The 18,427-nt window shown below is 34.4% G+C and overlaps 1 protein-coding gene across 4 annotated transcripts in view; it reads left to right on the plus strand.

The window, feature by feature from the left end:
* The window catches only part of CNTN5 (contactin 5), a 1,277,146-nt gene that overhangs the window by 321,169 nt on the left and 937,550 nt on the right, over positions 1-18,427 (plus strand). For all 4 annotated transcript variants that reach the window (XM_072795132.1, XM_072795133.1, XM_072795136.1 and 1 more), the window contains exon 2: positions 5,728-5,865. The gene's annotated coding sequence lies outside the window, so the exon portion shown is untranslated. The remainder of the gene's footprint in view (positions 1-5,727; positions 5,866-18,427) is intronic.

An 18,427-nucleotide genomic window follows, 5' to 3' on the forward strand; every position in this document is an offset into this window, starting at 1 on the left:
AGGGGTTCTTACCACAAATAAATGTTGTACTTTGTCAAATGCTTTATCTGCATCTACTTGTTGTGCCAAGATCGCGAATCCGAGAAACCACCGAGGAGCCGACCCCGATGCAGACACACGAGGGAGGGTTGATTACAAGCTCGAGCCTGGGTCCAAGCGCACCCGACGCAGCGGAGCAGGGACTTGGACGCGAGCTAAGAGGCAGCAGCGTTATAGGGGCCCGAGGCCCATGGGATGCGCGGAAAGTCGCCCAGTCCCGCTGGTCCTCTGAGCCGGTGTCGGTGAGGGTGTGCCCTGGGCTTGACTAGGGCGGGGCGGGGCCCTAAGGAAGAAGCAGGCGGCACAAGGCCAAGGCGGGGGCAGCCCCAAATAGAGTCAGTCCTGCTCTGCTCCTCCGGGGGGGCGGGGGGGGGCGGCTTTTGTTCAATTTCCTGGGTCCCACACTACTGAGAGGATCATATGGTTCTTATCCTATTTTATTAATACGATGCATCATAAGGATTGATTTGCAAATATTGAACTACCTTTGTAGTCCAGGAATAAACCCCACTTGACCAGGTGAATGGTTCTTTTAATATACTTTGGGATTCAATTTGCTAGTATTTTGTTGAAATTTTCTGCATCCATGTTCATCAAGGATATTAGCCTGTAGTTTTATTTTTTATTGGGGTCTTTGGTTTTGGAATCAGGGTAATGCTGACCTCACAGGATGAGTTTGAACATGTTCCTTCCATTTCTACCATTTCTAGTTTTGGAATAGTTTGAGAAGAATAGGTATTTTTTTAAAGATTTTATTTATTCATGAAAGACACAGAAAGAGAGGTGAGACACCGGCAGAGAGAGGAGAAGCAGGCTCCATGTTAGGAGCCCGATGCGGACTCGATCCTGGGAATCAGGCCCTGAGCCAACGGCAGATGCTCAACTGCTGAGTCACCCCAGGCATCCCTGAGAAGAATAGGTATTAACTCTTCTTTAAAATTTGTATAGAATTTGCCTGGGAAGCCATTTGGTCCTGGGCTTTTTGTTGTTGTTGTTGGGAGATTTTTGATTATTGATTTGATTTCTTTGCTGGTTATCAATCTGTTTAAGTTCTCTACATCTTCCTGTTTTAATTTTAGTAGATTATATGTGGCTAGGAATTTATTTCTTCCAGGTTGTCCAATTTGTTGGCTATATTTTTTTGTGGTATTCTCTTATAATCCTTTGTATTCTCATATTATTATTTTTTCTTTTTCATTTGTGGCTTTTTAAAAAATTTTTAAAAGATTTTATCTATTTATTCATGAAAGACAGAGAGAGAGAGAGAGAGAGAGAGAGAGGCAGAGACACAGGCAGAGGGAGAAGTAGGCTCCATGCAGGGAGCCCGATGTGGGACTCTTGATAAGTCTGGTGAAGGGGTTATCAACTTAATTTTTTTTTTTTTCAAAGAATCAGCTTCTGATTTCATTGATAGGTTCTACTGTTTTGGTTTGGTTTTGCTTTGCTTTGTTTTGTTAGGTTTTAATATCATTTATTTCCGCTCCAATCTTTATGATTTCCCTTCTGCTGACTTTAGGCTTTATTTGTGTTCTTTCTCTAGCTCCTTCAGGTGTAATGTTAAGTTATTCATTTGAGATTGTTCTTACTTCCTGGGGTAGGCCTGTAATGCTATATGTTTCCCTCTTATGATTATTTTTGGTACATCCTAAAGGTTTTGGACCATTGTGTTTTCATTTTCATTTGCTTCCATATATTTTTTCATTCTTCTTTAGTTTCCTGAGTGATCCATTCATTCCTTAGTATCATTTTGTTTAACCTCCATATACTAGTAGTCTTTCCTTTTTTTTTTTTTTTTTTTCTTGTTGTTGACTTCAAGTTTCATAGCATTGTGGTCAGAAAAGATGCCTGATATGATCTTAGTCTTTGTACTTGTTGAGACCTGATTTGTGACCCAGTACGTGGTCTATTCTTAAGAATGTCCCACTGGCACTAGGAAATGATGTGTATTCTGCTGCTTTAGGATGAAATGTTCTGGGACACCTGGGTGGCTCAGCGGTTGAACATCTGCCTTTGGCTCAGGGCATGATCCTTGGGTCCTGGGATCAAGTCCCACATCAGGCTCCTTGCTGGGAGCCTGCTTCTCCCTGTCTGTGTCTCTGCCTCTGTGTGTGTGTGTGTGTGTGTGTGTGTGTGTGTGTGTGTTTGTGTGTGTGTCTATCATAAATAAATAAATAAAATCTTTAAAACAAAATAGGATGAAATATTCTGAATATTTTGGCCCAGGTTTGTCTATGTGGTCTGGTGTGTCATTCAAAGCCATCGTTTCCTTGTTAATTTTCTCTTTAGATTGATTCTCTGCCCATTGATTTAAATAGACTATTGAAGTCTTCATTAGTATATTCTTATCAATTAGTTACCTTAGGTTTGTTATTAATTGTTTTATATATGTGGATGCTCCCAAGTTGGGGGTGTAAATATTTATACTCGTTATACCTTCCTATTGGATAGTCCCCTTTAATATTATATAGTGTTCTTCTTCATCTCTTGTTACAGTATTTGTTTTAAAATCTAGTTTGGGGCATCCCAGGTGGCTCAGTGGTCTAGTGCCGCCTTCAGCCCAGGGCATGATCCTAGAGACTCAGGATCGAGTCCCACATCGGGCTCCCTGCATGGAGGCTGCTTCTTCCTCTGCCTGTGTCTCTGCCTTTCTCTCTCTCTCTGTCTCTCATAAATAAATAAATAAATAAATAAATAAATAAATAAATAAATAAAATCTAGTTTGTCTAATATAAATATTACTACTCTGGCTTTCTTTTGATGTCTATTTGTATGATAAATGTTTTTCCATCACATCATTTTCAATCCACAGTTGTCTTTAGATCTAAAATGAGTCTCTTGTAGGCAACATATAAATGCTTTTTGTTTTTGTCCATGCTGACACCCCATGTCTTTTGATTGGAGCATTTAAATAATTTACATTCAGAGTAATTATTGATAGATATGTATTTAGTACAATTAAAGTACTTGTTTTGTCATTGTTTCTGGAGATTTTTTTAAGATTTTATTTATTCATTCATGAGAGACACGGAGAGACAAAGGCAGAGACACATGCAAAGGGAGAAGCAGGCTCCATGCTGGGAGCCCGATGTGGGACTTGATCCTGGGACCCGGGGATCATGACCTGAGTCAAAGGCAAACAGTCAACCACTGAGCCACCCAGGCATCCCATTTCTGGAGATTTTCTATGTCCCTTTCTATTCTTTCTCACTCAATGAGTTCCCTTTAATATTGCTTGTAGGGTTAGTTTAGTGGTGAGGAACTCTTTTAGTTTTTGTTTTACTCAGAAAGTGTTTATCTCTCCTTCTATACTGAATAATAACCCTGCTAGATAGAATTTTCTTGTGTAGATTTAGCATGTTAAATATTTCATGATGTTGTCTTTTAGCTTGGCAAGTTTCTGTGGAGATATCTACTGCTAACTATGTGGGTATTTCCTTACAAGTTAGGCACTTCCTTTGTGACACTGCTTTTGGTTTCTTTTTTTTTTTTTCTTTATCACTGTATTTTGCAAATTTAACTACAATATATCTTGGTATTGTCCTGCTTTTGTTCATTTTGATGGGAGTTCTCTGTGCCTCCTTGATGTCTGTTTACTTCCCAAGATGAGGGAAGTTTTCCATGATTATTTCCTCAAATAAACCTTCTTCCCTCTTTTTCTCTCTTCTTTTTCTAGGAGCCTATGATACAAATGTTATTATACTTGATGGAGTCACTGAGGTCCCTAAGTCTACTCTGTTGATCCATCATTCTTTCTCTTTTGTTCAGCTTCATTACTTTCCATAAGTCTGTCTTCTATATCATTTATTCATTCCTCTTCTTCTAGTGATTATTACATCTGGTGAGTTTTGTATCTCAGATATTACATTTTTCATTTCATCCTGATTTTTTTTAGCACTTTTCTCCCTGTGATAAGGGTGCTCCTGATATCTTCCATGTTTTTCTCAAGCCTAGCATATAGCCTTATAATTGTTGCTTTAAATTCTACATCAGGCAGATTATTAATGTGTTTAAATTAGATCTCTGGCCATTATCTTTTCTTGTTCTTTCTTGTGGGATCAAGTACTCCAACTTGGCATTTGTCTAGTTATTTGTCTTCCCTGTGTTAGAAAATCCTATTATGTTTCCTATTCCTGTCAGTAATGTCTGATGAAGAAGAGGTCCTATTCTAATCCAGCCAAACCCATGAACCTCTAAACCTCCAGTTTTTGAGACCCACTGGTTACAGAAACTCACAAAAAAAATCACTTTGTCTTATTCTCCCAGTCAATGGCTTTGGGGGAGTATTCTCCTTTGCATATACCTGTGGAATCCTCTCTCTCTCTTACCCTTCTCTATAACCAAGGTTCTCTTCTCTCCACAGCACCTGTGATCCATTTCTCCTCCAAACCATGTCTTTGCACCCCCTACCTTCTTCAATAGTGGCTTTTTTCTCCCTCTAGTTGTGCAGTTTGTTCTATCAGTCTTTGAGTTGATTTCAAAGGTGTTCTTTGATAGTTATCTAGCTGTGTTTGAGGGGTGAGGCAAGCCTAGTATCCTCCTTCTATGCCACCATCTTAGCTCTACCAATCTATTTCAGCTTTACTGAATTACAATTAACATATAAAATTGTAAGATATATAAATGTACATTGTGATGATTTAATACTCAAATATATTGTGAAAGATTTCCCCCATCTAGTGAATTAACACATTCATCAACTATTTATTTATTTATTTATTTATTTATTTATTTATTTAGAAAATATTTAATCTTACTATCTTAGCAAATTTCAGTTATACAATAGAGTGTTATCAAGTGCAGTCAATGTGTTTTACTTTAGATACTCAATTTTTTTTATCCTATAGCTAAAACTGTATACCCTTTCATCAGACTCTCTTTATATCACCCATCCTCCAGCCCTTAAAAATCACTTTTTGACTCTATTAACTTTGGATTTAGTTTGTTATTTTCCTGGTTCCTTGAAGTATAAAGTTAAGTTGGTTATTTAATATTTTCCTTAATGCTGGAGTATTTATTTATTTGCTATGCACTTCCCTCTTCGAATCGATTTTACTGCATCCCATAAATTTTAATATGTTACAGTTACATTTTCATTTATCTTAAGATATGATATTTTTTGACTTTTCACTTGATTTCTTCTTTGATCCATTTGTTGTTCAGTAGCATGTTGCTTACTCTCCATGTATTTGTGAATTTTCCAGTTTTCATCTTGTAATTGATTTTGATTTCCATATCACTGTGGTTGGAAAAGATATGATTTGATATGATATGATTTCAATACTCTTAAAGTTACTGACTTATGTTGTTTAACCAATTCCTAGTCTTTAAAAAGTTTCATATATCAATAAGAAGAATATGGATTCTTCTAATGTTGGAAGGAATGTTCTATAAATATGTTAAGCCATATGCTCTGGTGTATAGTTTAAGTTCATTGCTTTATGATTGATGTCCTGTGTTTATTATGTGTTAAATGTTTTAAGCTATTGAAATCCATGAAAATTGGATTAAAGTGATATTCTTTTATGATTATTATAAAATATACATTATAGAGGGAAATTAAATCTGGAAAAGCAATGACTAATAAATGTCTAGTGTTTAAAATGTCATATGTATATGTTAATATGGTTAACCAATGTAACAGTATACAATAATTTCCTGTATAACTAAATAGAGCTTGTTTCTTAACAGGTGAACTTCAAGGATTGCTATTTAGCACCATTTAAGATCTACAAGCATCATTTTTGCATGACTACTGCAAAAGGATATCTTTACAGAACCCAGTTCTTTTTTGAAGTTTATAACTTGGACCCTGTTTTCAGAAAGCAGGTACAGTTCATTCTTTATTAATCTGCCTTTATAATCAAAAGGAATGTTGAAAGGAAAAATGCATAAAACATGTGGTATCATTTATGAAATTCCTTAACAGTAGCCCAATATGTTAAAGTTAATATCTTATGTTTTTAATAATAAATTTATATTTTACTGGTGTTCAATTTGCCAACATATAGAATAATACCCAGTGCTCATCCCGTCAACTGCCCTCTTAAGTGCTCGTCACCCATTCACCCCCACCCCCGCCCTCCTCCCCTTCCACCACCCCTAGTTCATTTCCCAGATTTAGGAGTCTACATGTTCTGTCTCCCTTTCTGATATTTCCTACCCCTTTTTTCTCCCTTCCCTTATATTCCCTTTCACTATTATTTATATTCCCCAAATGAATGAGAACATATAATGTTTGTCCTTCTCCGATTGACTCATTTCACTCAGCATAATACCCTCCAGTTCCATCCACATTGAAGCAAATGGTGGGTATTTGTCATTTCTAATGGCTAAGTAATATTCCATTGTGTACATACACCACATCTTCTTTATCCATTCATCTTTTGATGGATACGGAGGACCCCTCCCCCTTGGAGGCCTTTTGTTTCTTTATTTCTTTTTTCCCCGTCTTCTTACCTTGATAGAAGTGTGAACTCTTCTCACTGTAGCATTCCAGCTGTTCTCTCTTTAAATCTCAAGCCGAATTCGTAGATTTTCAGGATGATTTGAAGGTTATCTAGGTAATTTGTTGGGGACAGGTGACTTGGGGACCCTACTCTTCCACCATCTTGCCACTCCCCAAGTTAATATCTTATATACTCAAAATAAATGTTTTATCTTTAAATTGAAAAAAAAAATAAAGACTTGATTCTATCAGTTAAACACACTCTACAAATATTCTGGAGATAATATTAATAAAAAATAGTAAAATATTTTGTGTTTATTAAATTTATAGTTTTATATGAGCATGACCAGAACATGAATATTGTGCTAAATTGTTGGAGACAAGAGAACACAACCCATCATCTGATGATGTACCCTCTTCTATTTCTTTCTCAACACATATAATATGCTAGTGGATGGATTTTGTTCCTTTTGATGGCTTGAGTCTATTTAACTTATACAAACAGGAAGTCATGGGCAGAATGAATCTGTCATCCCCGCTTTCGTAGGGAATTTTTTTTTGTAGGGATTTTTTTTAATGAAAATGATTATCACAGTGATTTGCCCAGCAGCTCCACATTCTTATATACTTATTAGGCAACCTAAATCATTAAATAGTAATTACATCTATTTGCATCTAGGCGTCATTTAAAAATAATACATTAAAATATTTTAGAATATATGATTGGATCCATGTTTAATATTTATGAGTAAGTAGACATTAACAGATCATCTCAGATTAAATCCACCATGTACTGCTTAACTATATTTATGATGTATTTTTAGATAATCAACCAAAGAGGTCAATTCATTTTTAAACAGAATTATTTATTTATGTTTTCTAATTATTTATAAAATATTGACAATATCATACTTAATTTCAAAGCTTCCGTATATCTATCCTCTAATTTGGTAGGTTAATTCAAGTTAATTGATTCAAAATATTGGAAAGTATTTTATTCAGTATCTTCAAGCTTAAAAATTGGAGTTAAAGAAGGAAAGTGACTAAATCTAAATCTGGGGGTAGTTCTGGAGGAGAATGTAAATCTCGGGAGTTTTGCCAGGACTTCCTACAAGTGAGGCCCAAATTCTGGAAGGTAATTGCAGAAAATTTTGCATATCAAGTACCTTTCTTTCATTCCATTAAATCATATCAGCTTGTCATTTTTATTGAATGCCCTTATTGAAAGCTCTTAAAATATGAGGTGTCCTTAAATTAATTTTGTGGGAAAAAAAAGCAACCATAAACTTAACATTTTCTCAAAGACTAGGAAACAAGAAGAGAGAAAAGATAAAGTGGTTAGAAAGTCTCTGATAGTGAAACTTCAAACTATAGGAAAGAGTAATTTGCCATAAATTAGTACATTCTTACATTTTAATATTAGACAGTTTTCCCCAAAATTTTGCCACCATAGTTCCATTTGTTACAATAAGAATGTTCTCAGAGGGGGATCCCTGGGTGGCTCAGCAGTTTGGTGCCTGCCTTTGACCTAGGGCGTGATCCTGGAGTCCCAGAATCGAGTTCCACGTTGGGCTCCTTGCATGAAGCCTGCTTCTCCTTCTGCCTGTGTCTCTACCCCTCTCACTCTCTCTCTCTCTTTCTCTCTCTCTCTCTCTGTCTCTCATGAATAAATGAATAAAATCTTATAAAAAGAACGATCTCAGAATAGGTTACACATACAAAATGTCATGAAAATAATACAAAATAAAATTAAAATAATAATGTGTTCTATTTACAAATTATATATACACATCTGGAAGGTTTATAAAGCATTTTGTCTTTAACTCTTAATCACTAGAATATCTTAACAAATCAAAATCTATATTAACTTTTCACTTTTATGATATCATGAGTACCATAGATAAATTATATGTAGACACTTTAATTAGATTTTGTAATATTAGAAACCATTTATTTATAGTGCTTGTAACTTTTTCAAAGAAAGACAACTGAACACAGCATAGCAGCTGTACAAGAGAATTTTGGATCTCATGTTCCCTTCCAGATGGATGATTGATATGTAATTTAGATTTATGGTAGACATATCAGCAGATAAAAATATAATGGTGTAAATGTCTTTGCCTCCTGTAAACCAGTGCAATCTATCAATTACCACCTGGATTGTATTAAATTGAAGTAACTCAACAAGACTAATTAATTTTTGAGAGGAGAGCTTTAGTCAAGCTATTAATAAATCCAAGTTTCAAGTTGAGGATATAGAGCTTATTAAACTATACAGGGAATGTATGGAAGCAGGTTTGGCATAGCACAGTTCACTCTTTTTAAGTCACTCTTGTTATTGCTCTGCCCAACTAATTGAAAAGCATATTGGTAGAATAGGAAGCATTTTGAAACTAATGAGACAGCCCGAGTACTCCAAAAAGACAGAAGTGAATTAGAATTGATGAATCTGATGAGAGTGGATTCATGGTGTCACTTTAAATAAAGCCCCATTTCATTCATGTATTTGCACCTAATCTGTCACTACAACTACTGAAAACATTCAGGGGAGACACTGACAGTTTTATCTTGACACAATCAACTAAATCCCTGCCATAATAGGAAGCAACATATATTAAAAGGTTTCCTGAGTTCATCCTCTGAGAATGAAATGTTTCACTCAATAACTTACACAACTCTTATCCAGTAGGCATTGGCTTTGTTCCAAAAGAGCTTCATTCCATTAGAGTCCGAGTGGCTCTAGGGTTATAGATTTTCAGAATTGGCAGAATTCTTATCATCTGTTGGAAAAAAAAAAAAACTCTATTTCTTATTATCAACATGTGCAATCATTGAGTACTACAGCTGATAAAAATAGTGATGTGTTCTCCCAACTTCAAAAATGGTAATTTATTTTTTATCCTAATGGTCTTGACAATTACATCAAAATTCAGAAAAAAAATAAAAGAACCTTCTCATGCACAGTTGCTCTTATGCATTATGTATGTTCACTGCTACTTATTATGTGTCCAGAACTGACCATTTAAAATAATGGGGAAGTTCCATGAAGATTATTTTGGGTGAATATTTGAAATAATTATTAAACAACTGGAATGTCCATAATAGTCTTTCAGGGGCAGTGTGTCAAAATCAATGAGAATGTACAATTTTTAACTGTCAGTAAGGAAGATCGAACAGTTCCTTCCAAAATTGTTATTGAATAATAAAATATTTATGGGACGTCTGGGTAGATCAGCAGTTGAGCATATGCCTTTGGCTTAGGATGTGATCCTGGAGTCCCAAGATTGAGTCCCACCTCAGGCTCCCTGCATGGAGCCTGCTTCTCCCTCTGCCTGTGTCTCTGCTTTTCTCTCTTTGTGTCTCTCATGAATAAATAAATAAAATCTTTTAAAAATAAATAAACAATGAAAAAATAAAGTCTTTATTTGAGGTGCTTGTTACCAACATCTATGTTCTGCCATTTGTAAATAATAGTGTTTTTATATGCTACTTTATTGCGTATAGTATTAAATACTATATTTGTATTGTTTTGTCTTTTGGAAGATATTATTTTGGGGTTTCTTTTGGAAGATATTATTTTGAAATCTTTTATAGGAACATTTACTATATAAAGTATAAAAAATACATTACTATGTGAACCAAAGCAGAATGACAAGTAAGTATCATTTGGTATGAAATATTATGTAATATGAAGTTGTATGAATTTCTTAGCATTTATCTCTATCTGCTAGTTGTAGAGTTGGGAGGGGGTCATTTGAGTTGACTATCAAGGGATTATTTTTAATATCACTTTATTCATAGAAGACATAGTGAATTTTAATATTCCTCAAGTTGGGATTCCTAAGGATATGAAAGGAAACTGGGTTTGCCCAATGCAAGAAGAAGGAAAAAATAGTTATAGATCTTGATGTGAAAATATGACAGAGTGCCTAGGTTTTTATAGCATATAAAACTTCGCTACCATTCATAAACTATAAAGTTCCAAACAATTAGAGTATTGTGAATGTATGCAAAATATCTCACACATGATATTTGCCCAGTAAATAATAACTTACTGAATATTTCTCTAGTGGAAAGAACTAACAGAAACAGAGAAAATGCTAACAGGCTATGTCATACCTTCCTATACTTTTAAGTTTCAAGGAAGACTGAGCATGGAAAACAAAAAAAACAGAATGATTTTTCTTGAACAGTTTTCAAATATAAGAAAGTTTCTATCCAATCTTGCTCATAGACCAGCAATTGAAACCATTAGCCTGAATGCTCAGCCACCTGAACACTTCAAATCTATCCTACAATATATATGAGAGTCTCTTTTTCTATCAGTAAATGTCTCTGAACTTCAGTTAGTCAGTCTGTATGAAGCCTAGTATACAGGGTGAACCCCAGACAGACATTGATTAATAAGATAGAGGCTTTTCCCTAAAATCTGTCACATTTTCTGGGTGTAGTGAGGTGATTTTGACAAATGGAAAGATTATAGGCTTTGCGATAAGGCTGACCCAGGATTGAATCTCTGCTGTGAATGTGCTAGCTGTAGAAACTTGATTTAATAGCCATGGACCCCGAACTGCCTTAATTTTTAAAAGGTGGATGATGTCTCATTTTGCAAGGCTGCATATTGTTGTAATTAAACAGGTCAGTCCATCTATCTATCTATCTATCTATCTATCTATCTATCTATCATCTATCTATCTTCCCACACACACACTTTCTTTCTTTTTCTTTCTTTGAGTTGATTAGACTCTATCAGTCTTTGTTTTATTCAGTGGTGAAATAGTATGGTACTCATTCGATCACAATGGTAATCATGTTAAACATACTCTTAAACATACTTGGAGTTTGGTATCTGAAAGGCATTTACCATGATTACAATTGTGATAGAATAAGTACTATACTATTTTACTACTGAGTGGAACAAAACTTTATAGAGTCTGGTAAGTTAAAAGAAAGAAAGAAAAAGAAAAAAAGAAACAAAAAAAGAACAAGAAAGGAAGGAAGGAAAAGAAAGAAAGGAAAGAAAGAAAGAAAGAGAAAGAGAGAGAAAGAAATAGAGAAAGAAAAAGAAAAGAAAGAGAGAAGATGGAGGGAGTGAAAAAGCAGGTAGGAGAAAAAAATAGGTACTACTACTTTTGTTACAACAATAACATTTGCATCCCGGGGCTGTTGTGTTATATGGTTAACACAGAAAAGTGATCCATAGTTCATACATATTAGAAATGGAATACAAAGGAATAAAAACTTCCATTTGGAATTGAAACAGTGATTATATAATTCTCTGCTGGATTTTGTGTTGGTGCATAACACCATTCCCTCATTCTTGTCCTCTCTGATACATTAGGGAGACTTGAGGCCTAACAACTGCCTTTCTCAGAAGACTTGCCACCAAGATTCAGGAATAAGTGCCATTCAGTAGGAAACATGAGATATCAAAGGTGTAAGAGAATCAGAAGTCTTATCATTGTCCTTCCAGCTACAGTGGCCCCAGATCCTTTTTTCTTAGTATCCTCTGCTCGGCACTGAAAGCTATGATCATTGCTGGCAGTTATCTACAGTTTTTGCAGTTTCTAACTCTTTGAAAGCTGGCAGGTAATTGAAGATTTACAGTGGTCTTTCCTGACATTTGTTTCTTCAGATCTTCTAACAGTTTATAAGCACCTAATATCTACATTCTTATCTGCTTAAAATAACATTAGTTTTTATTTTTAGAGCTAGTCTAGACAGAGGATGTCTAAAGATAGATAAACAAAAATACACACACACAGACAAGCCTTAAAAATGCATAAATCAGAGATATATCATGTTCATAGATGGGAAGACTCAATTTCAGAAAATGAATTGAATCCTTCCTTAACTAGTTTTATTTTGGTGTAACTTTACAAATAATTAAGATAGTGTGTTAGTGGAATAGGGTAGACTCCTGAAGTAGACCTCTGAAATAAAATAGCACAGATAATATTCTATGGCTTCATAAAAATTTGGTATACAAGTAATGTGATACTCAGATTAGTGGAGAAAGAATAAAGGATTTCATAGTTTGTTCTAGGTTACCCATAAGAAAAAATAAAATAAGGCCTCTCGGTATGACATGAAAAATAAACAAACAAAAAAAAACCTCATTGGATTGAAAAGGTAAATTTAAAAAGCAGGATTTTGAACATTAAGAAGAAATACTGATAGCAATTTCATTACTTCAACATAAATAAATACATATTTTAAGCAAGAAAAACAGTCTGCGAATGAACAAAAGGACAGATGTGACTACAATTTAAAAAAAAAGAAAGAAAAATAGGATTATGTGAAACATCTTGGTATCTAAACTTTTAAGAACTCTTTTGTCTGTAAAGTAGAAACAGAGCTTGATGTTGGTAATTAATACTTTTTGCAGATCTGCTGTAGAATAACTGCAAGTTTACAGCATGGTAAATTGTTATTTTGTCATTAGTTCTCTTGGTATCTGTAATAGTGAGTCTTAGCTTTTCAGTTTTTCTTAATAAAGGAATAATATGTATTTACCTGTCCTTTGACTTTGGGGTTAGCCATGTGACTTGCTTTGATCAATAGAATGAAACAAAAGTTATAGTTCACCAGCCCTAGGCCTTAAGATACATTGCATATTTCCACTAACTCTGTTGCTCTTTTCCCATCACCATGAAAATAAGGAGAAAAAGAGACATGTAGAATACGGCCACCCCAGCTAATCCTAGCCTTGATCAGTTCTTCCTCAATCACCCAACATAAGTAAGTGGTAATAAATGATTGTTGTTTTAAAACATTGGATTTGGGGGTAGTTTGTTATGCAGCAATGACTAACTGATACAACTCTTATTCACAAACAAATGTATATTTCTCTCATTCTTGCTACTCATTACCTGTAAATATGCACTTCACTGTCCTTATCTAATTTTATTATTAGTCCTATCTGGTGCCCATTACACCCAATTTCCCCACTTTTCATATTTGAGATCAAGGTCAAATGCAAACACTTCCATAATATGTGTCAGTTTCTTTTTAAAATGAAAGACACATGCCACATACTGAATGATATCCACATTTGTTCATCTGCTTTTATTTCCCACACAATAGTTTTTAAAGTACTTCATTTATACTAATCTGTACCTTCCAAATAGTTTTATATGCATACACATATATAAGAATACACATGCTTAATATTTGAACAAAACAAACATACATAATGATGGATATAGATGATATCCATCATTACAAAGACAGATTTTTACATTGCATGGGAAAATTAATTTCATTTACAAAATATTCCTTCAGACTTAAGTTTTGCTTTTACTTTTCTGTGGGGACTATGATTCAGACAGAATTAAAATTTAAATAAGGCAAGTTGATGATCATGCCTCTACAGATGTTAAGTAATCTTCACATAATGATCCTGAGGGCTAATAAGGAAGTGGAAAATCCCCACAACTAATGTATGGTGACTTAACTAATTAGACTATTAGTAGTAAAGATTACAGTGTAAATGGTTTTTAAGTGAAAGTATTCTGCCTTAGTAAACTTAAAGAGGCAATAGCTGGGTTTCAAAACATGGAACATTATTACACAAATGGTATACTTCACTTGGCACAATAGCATTTTTCCCATTGAAAATAAAGTTTAAAATACCTTTATATTTTGTGCTCTAATTTAGAAATTGATATCTCTGTATGCTTTAGTGATTAGTTAATGTATGAAAGATATAATAAGTTGTCTGTAATTGAACACAGTGGCACCAGACCATGTTTTTGTTTGTTTGTTTTTTGGTCAATTCTATTCTATTACCATGATTGCAAATGTCATTTAAAAAATTATGCTTTTACCTTTACACTACTACAGACAAGTTGCTGCATTTACTCTTTAACTCATTTTTGTTTTTGTTTTTTCTTAGCTAATTTGCTTCTGACATGCTGAAGATAGGGAATAAAAAGAAACATCATCTTCAGTAAAAAGTTTTTTACCACACGTGATTTAGGTGATTTAGGGAGCAATAGTTTACACATACGATGGGATAAATCGATTTTAAAACAAAGAAACAGCATAAGATTTGTGGTTGTTTATAGTACTGATACTCATTTTCTTTTTCTTCTTTATGGAATGATGGAAATTCACAGACTTAGCTTGACCACCACTTCATAGACTTAATCTCCAGAAAATATATTATGTTAAATATCTCATACTATTTATGTGCTTCTCTTATAGGTAAGTTCTTAAAAAAAAGTTCCATTCTTATATCCTGAATCTGACTTTTAATAGTATTTTAATATTTTAAATATTTAATATTAAACTACAATGTGGAATAGAAAATATTAAAGGGCCTTAGATTTGTTTGAGATAAAATAGAAGGTGAAAAATAGCCTTTGTGTTTATATGTCACTGTAGCAAATCATATTGTTTTAAGATTTTAGTGATGCGTAGCAGTGGAAATAACAGAGATGAGTACAATAGACTTTTCCATAGACTGAGTTTTCCAGGTCATTTAATCATCTCTAGTGTCTTCAGAACACTTCAACAGAGTTAACGATAACAAATTGTCACATTATTGTCCTCATGATGATCTCTTTGGGTAGATGATAAAGAACGCTCTGCTCCCAAAGCTATCGGTAAATATACAGGGATCATCAACTCATCAACTCTGCACACATGCTTCACCTCTCTCTCCCTTTCTCATACACACAAGTCATGTGAATTGGTGTATTGAGTCATTTTATTAGAAAGTATAAACTATCAAGAATGAAATCAAGAGCTGGGACATAGAGTAAAAAGTATGATTAAAAAATGCCCTTTGATCTTAGAAATTCTTACACTTTCACTCATATCCATGTAAGAATCTTTAAAAACAATTCTACTGGGCAGCCTGGGTGGCCCAGTGGTTTAGCGCTGCCTTCAGCCTGGGGCGTGATCCTGGAGAGCCCAGATGGAGTCCCAGGTCAGGTTCCCTGCATGGAGCCTGTTTCTATCTCTGCTTCTCTCTCTCTCTCTCTCTCTCTCTCTCTGTGTGTGTGTGTGTCTCCATGAATAAATAAATAAAATCCTTAAAATAAATAATAAATAAATAAATAAAAACAATTCTACCAAATGTTATTATATTCTAATGCTATAATTTTATTTTAATTTTAACAGATTAAAAATAGAATGTGAGACAATAGCTGGGCCTCTAGAAATGGATGTAAAACCATTTCATGAACTGATTATTGACAGCCTTATAGTGTTGGCCAGAAGAAACTGTAAGAAGCAGTTTAATAATTAATTATACATGCAAAGCAATTTAGAAGTAATTCATAAAGTAGTGGATAGCTGAGAGACTATTGTAAAGAAAATACTATGTTGAGCCACCGCCGGGCTGTCCAGTAAAGATAGGTACTAGCCATATGTGGTATTGAGTACTTGAAATGTGGCTTGTCTAAACTAAAATGTGTTGTAAAAATAAAATACATTACAGATATCCAAGATTCAGTATGAAAATAAATAAAATATTTTATTGATAATTTTATTTTTATCAAATGTTTTAGATATATTATTTAAACAAAATATATTATTAACATTACCTGTTTCTTCTTTCTTTAATATTACATATGAGGCTTGCATTTGTGACCTGTATATTTATGTTGAACAGGTATGGTCTAAGGAATTTCAGCAGTATCATATAATTACTGATTAAGGCCATCACAAATTATCTAAGAACTGAATGTATCCATTTCCCACCTCCAATCTACTGGATAGCTTTTACCGTAAATCTATTAGACATGTTCCATTTTAAGGAAACATAAAGAAAATAATTAAAAGCTGTGGCCTGAACCAGTTTTTTACTTTTTGGGAAACTCAATTCCACAGCCTACTAGAATTTTTAAAGTCCTTGAAATACTTTTGGATACAAATTATTTTTTCTTCTAAAGCACTCAAGGATAATTATATTTAAGTGCTTGTAAATGAGAAAGTGTTTAGTGAAAGTTATCTACATAGCTTGAGGAAGTGTCAGCATATTCTAAGTGAGGTACCTGTGTAAAACCAACACCTAACCATACCAAAGTCGATGGCACAGATCTGAACCATTCTCGGTGTCATTTCTGGCTACGGTATACTTATTCACATGCTTTTATTTATACTAGACCATAACAATGCTTGCTTCAACCCTGCTTTCTGGTTCTGGTTCCTGGAGGCATGCAATGATCACTCAAACTATGTGTAAGAAATAAAAAGGAAAGGAGGTATGGAAAAAAGAGCTGAAGGGCATTTAAATAAATAATAGAACTCTAGAATATTGAAAACTGAGACTGTCAGATAAGACAAATATCATAGCAATGCAAAATATATTTATTTAGTTTGTTCCAAGCAGAAAGGTGATCTAAAGTGTTAGGTTCAGTACACAAAACACTAAATTTTATTTAAAAAAAATACCAGTAGTTCCAACAAAGTAAATCATAACTCTAAGCATCATCATGGAACTATAGTTTTCATTGAAAAATTATTCATATGTTTGCCTGTGTGGTTACACTTCATCTTGCCAATACTATCTTTGAATGTAAAGATTTATAGAAATAGCATTATTTTTTTAATAAATAAGTGAATGCAGCTCTAATGCACATTATTTCAGTATTCCTGATTTGAGTAGATGTTATGGACTTCCTTTTCATCGCTTTAAGTATTAGCAAAGCCAAATGGATATATATAAAACAACAATGGATATTCACTGTATTTTTAAGACATACTTCCTTTGGAAATTGTGCTCATTGCATCAGAACTGCTTCAATGACTACTTTTTGGCCAAATTAGTAAAACTTGTACTAATAGCAATAGGTAAGATTCATCATTAACTAAGTATCAGAAGGTATTCTATGATTGATTCTCACAACAAATTTATAATTCAATATTATTAATATACCTAGGGTAGGCCAAAGTTGTAAGGGATCAAGTAGTAAATGTCTGACAGTGTTTCAAATATATGTAATCTGATTGTAGAGTCATTTTTAAAATAGATTTTATATATTTATTCATGAGAGACATAGAGAGAGAGGCAGAGACATAGGCAGTGGGGGAAGCAGGCTCCATGCAGGAAGCCCAATGTGGGACTGGAACCTGGGGCTTCGAGATCACTCCCTGAGCAGATGCTCAACCACTGTGTCACCCAGGCATCCCTAGAGTCTCAATTCTTAACCACGGATCTCCTGCCCTGGAGAAAACTCTATATTCTTCAATCTCTTACCTATCAATACACAAGTTTTCTGGAGTCATGTTCCCTATATGATGCACATGGTAAAAATATTTCCAGATAATTATCTGGAGGTCATTTCTGTTTGGATGCCTCAAGCATACCCTGATAAGAAAGGAAACTACGGTGTTCATAGTTCATGAAGGAGATGATCCCCGGAAACACAAGAGAGATGAGGAAAGCAAAACATAGAAGGCAGAAAAGTCCAGAAAAGGCACAGTTATGAGCAGGTCAACAGATACAAGTGGCTGGAACTCTATTATGCACCACTGAGAATATACCTCATAATTATCACACCAAAAAGATAGGAAACTTGGTTAAATGTGTCATTCATTGATCTCCTTGGATGAGTGTTGACTGATGTGGCTGAGTGTTAAATCCCGGGGCCATTTTGGGTTGCCCTGCTTTGGCTAAAAAAGCTTCCCTGGTGCCAGAGAAAACCTTGAGGCAGAGAAGCAGCGATGCAATGCATATCCCAGGGGATGGAAAATGTCAATGAACACAGGAGCTGTCCTCTGTGAATGTAGATGGATTTAGAGTTTATGGATTGGGACATTAACAGCATCTGCTACTGAGGTGTAATCACTATACAGTCATTTTTTTTTTTTTGAAAACACACTGAATCCTACAACAAATTTCTTCAGTTAATGTGTGAGCCTTCTTACTCTAACCTTAATCTTGGAATAAAAGTAACTTTTTTTAGATAACCCTATAATTCAATTTATTGG

The sequence above is a fragment of the Canis lupus genome, chromosome 23 (assembly GCF_048164855.1).
Source record: "Canis lupus baileyi chromosome 23, mCanLup2.hap1, whole genome shotgun sequence".
Classification (NCBI taxonomy): Eukaryota; Metazoa; Chordata; class Mammalia; order Carnivora; family Canidae; genus Canis; species Canis lupus.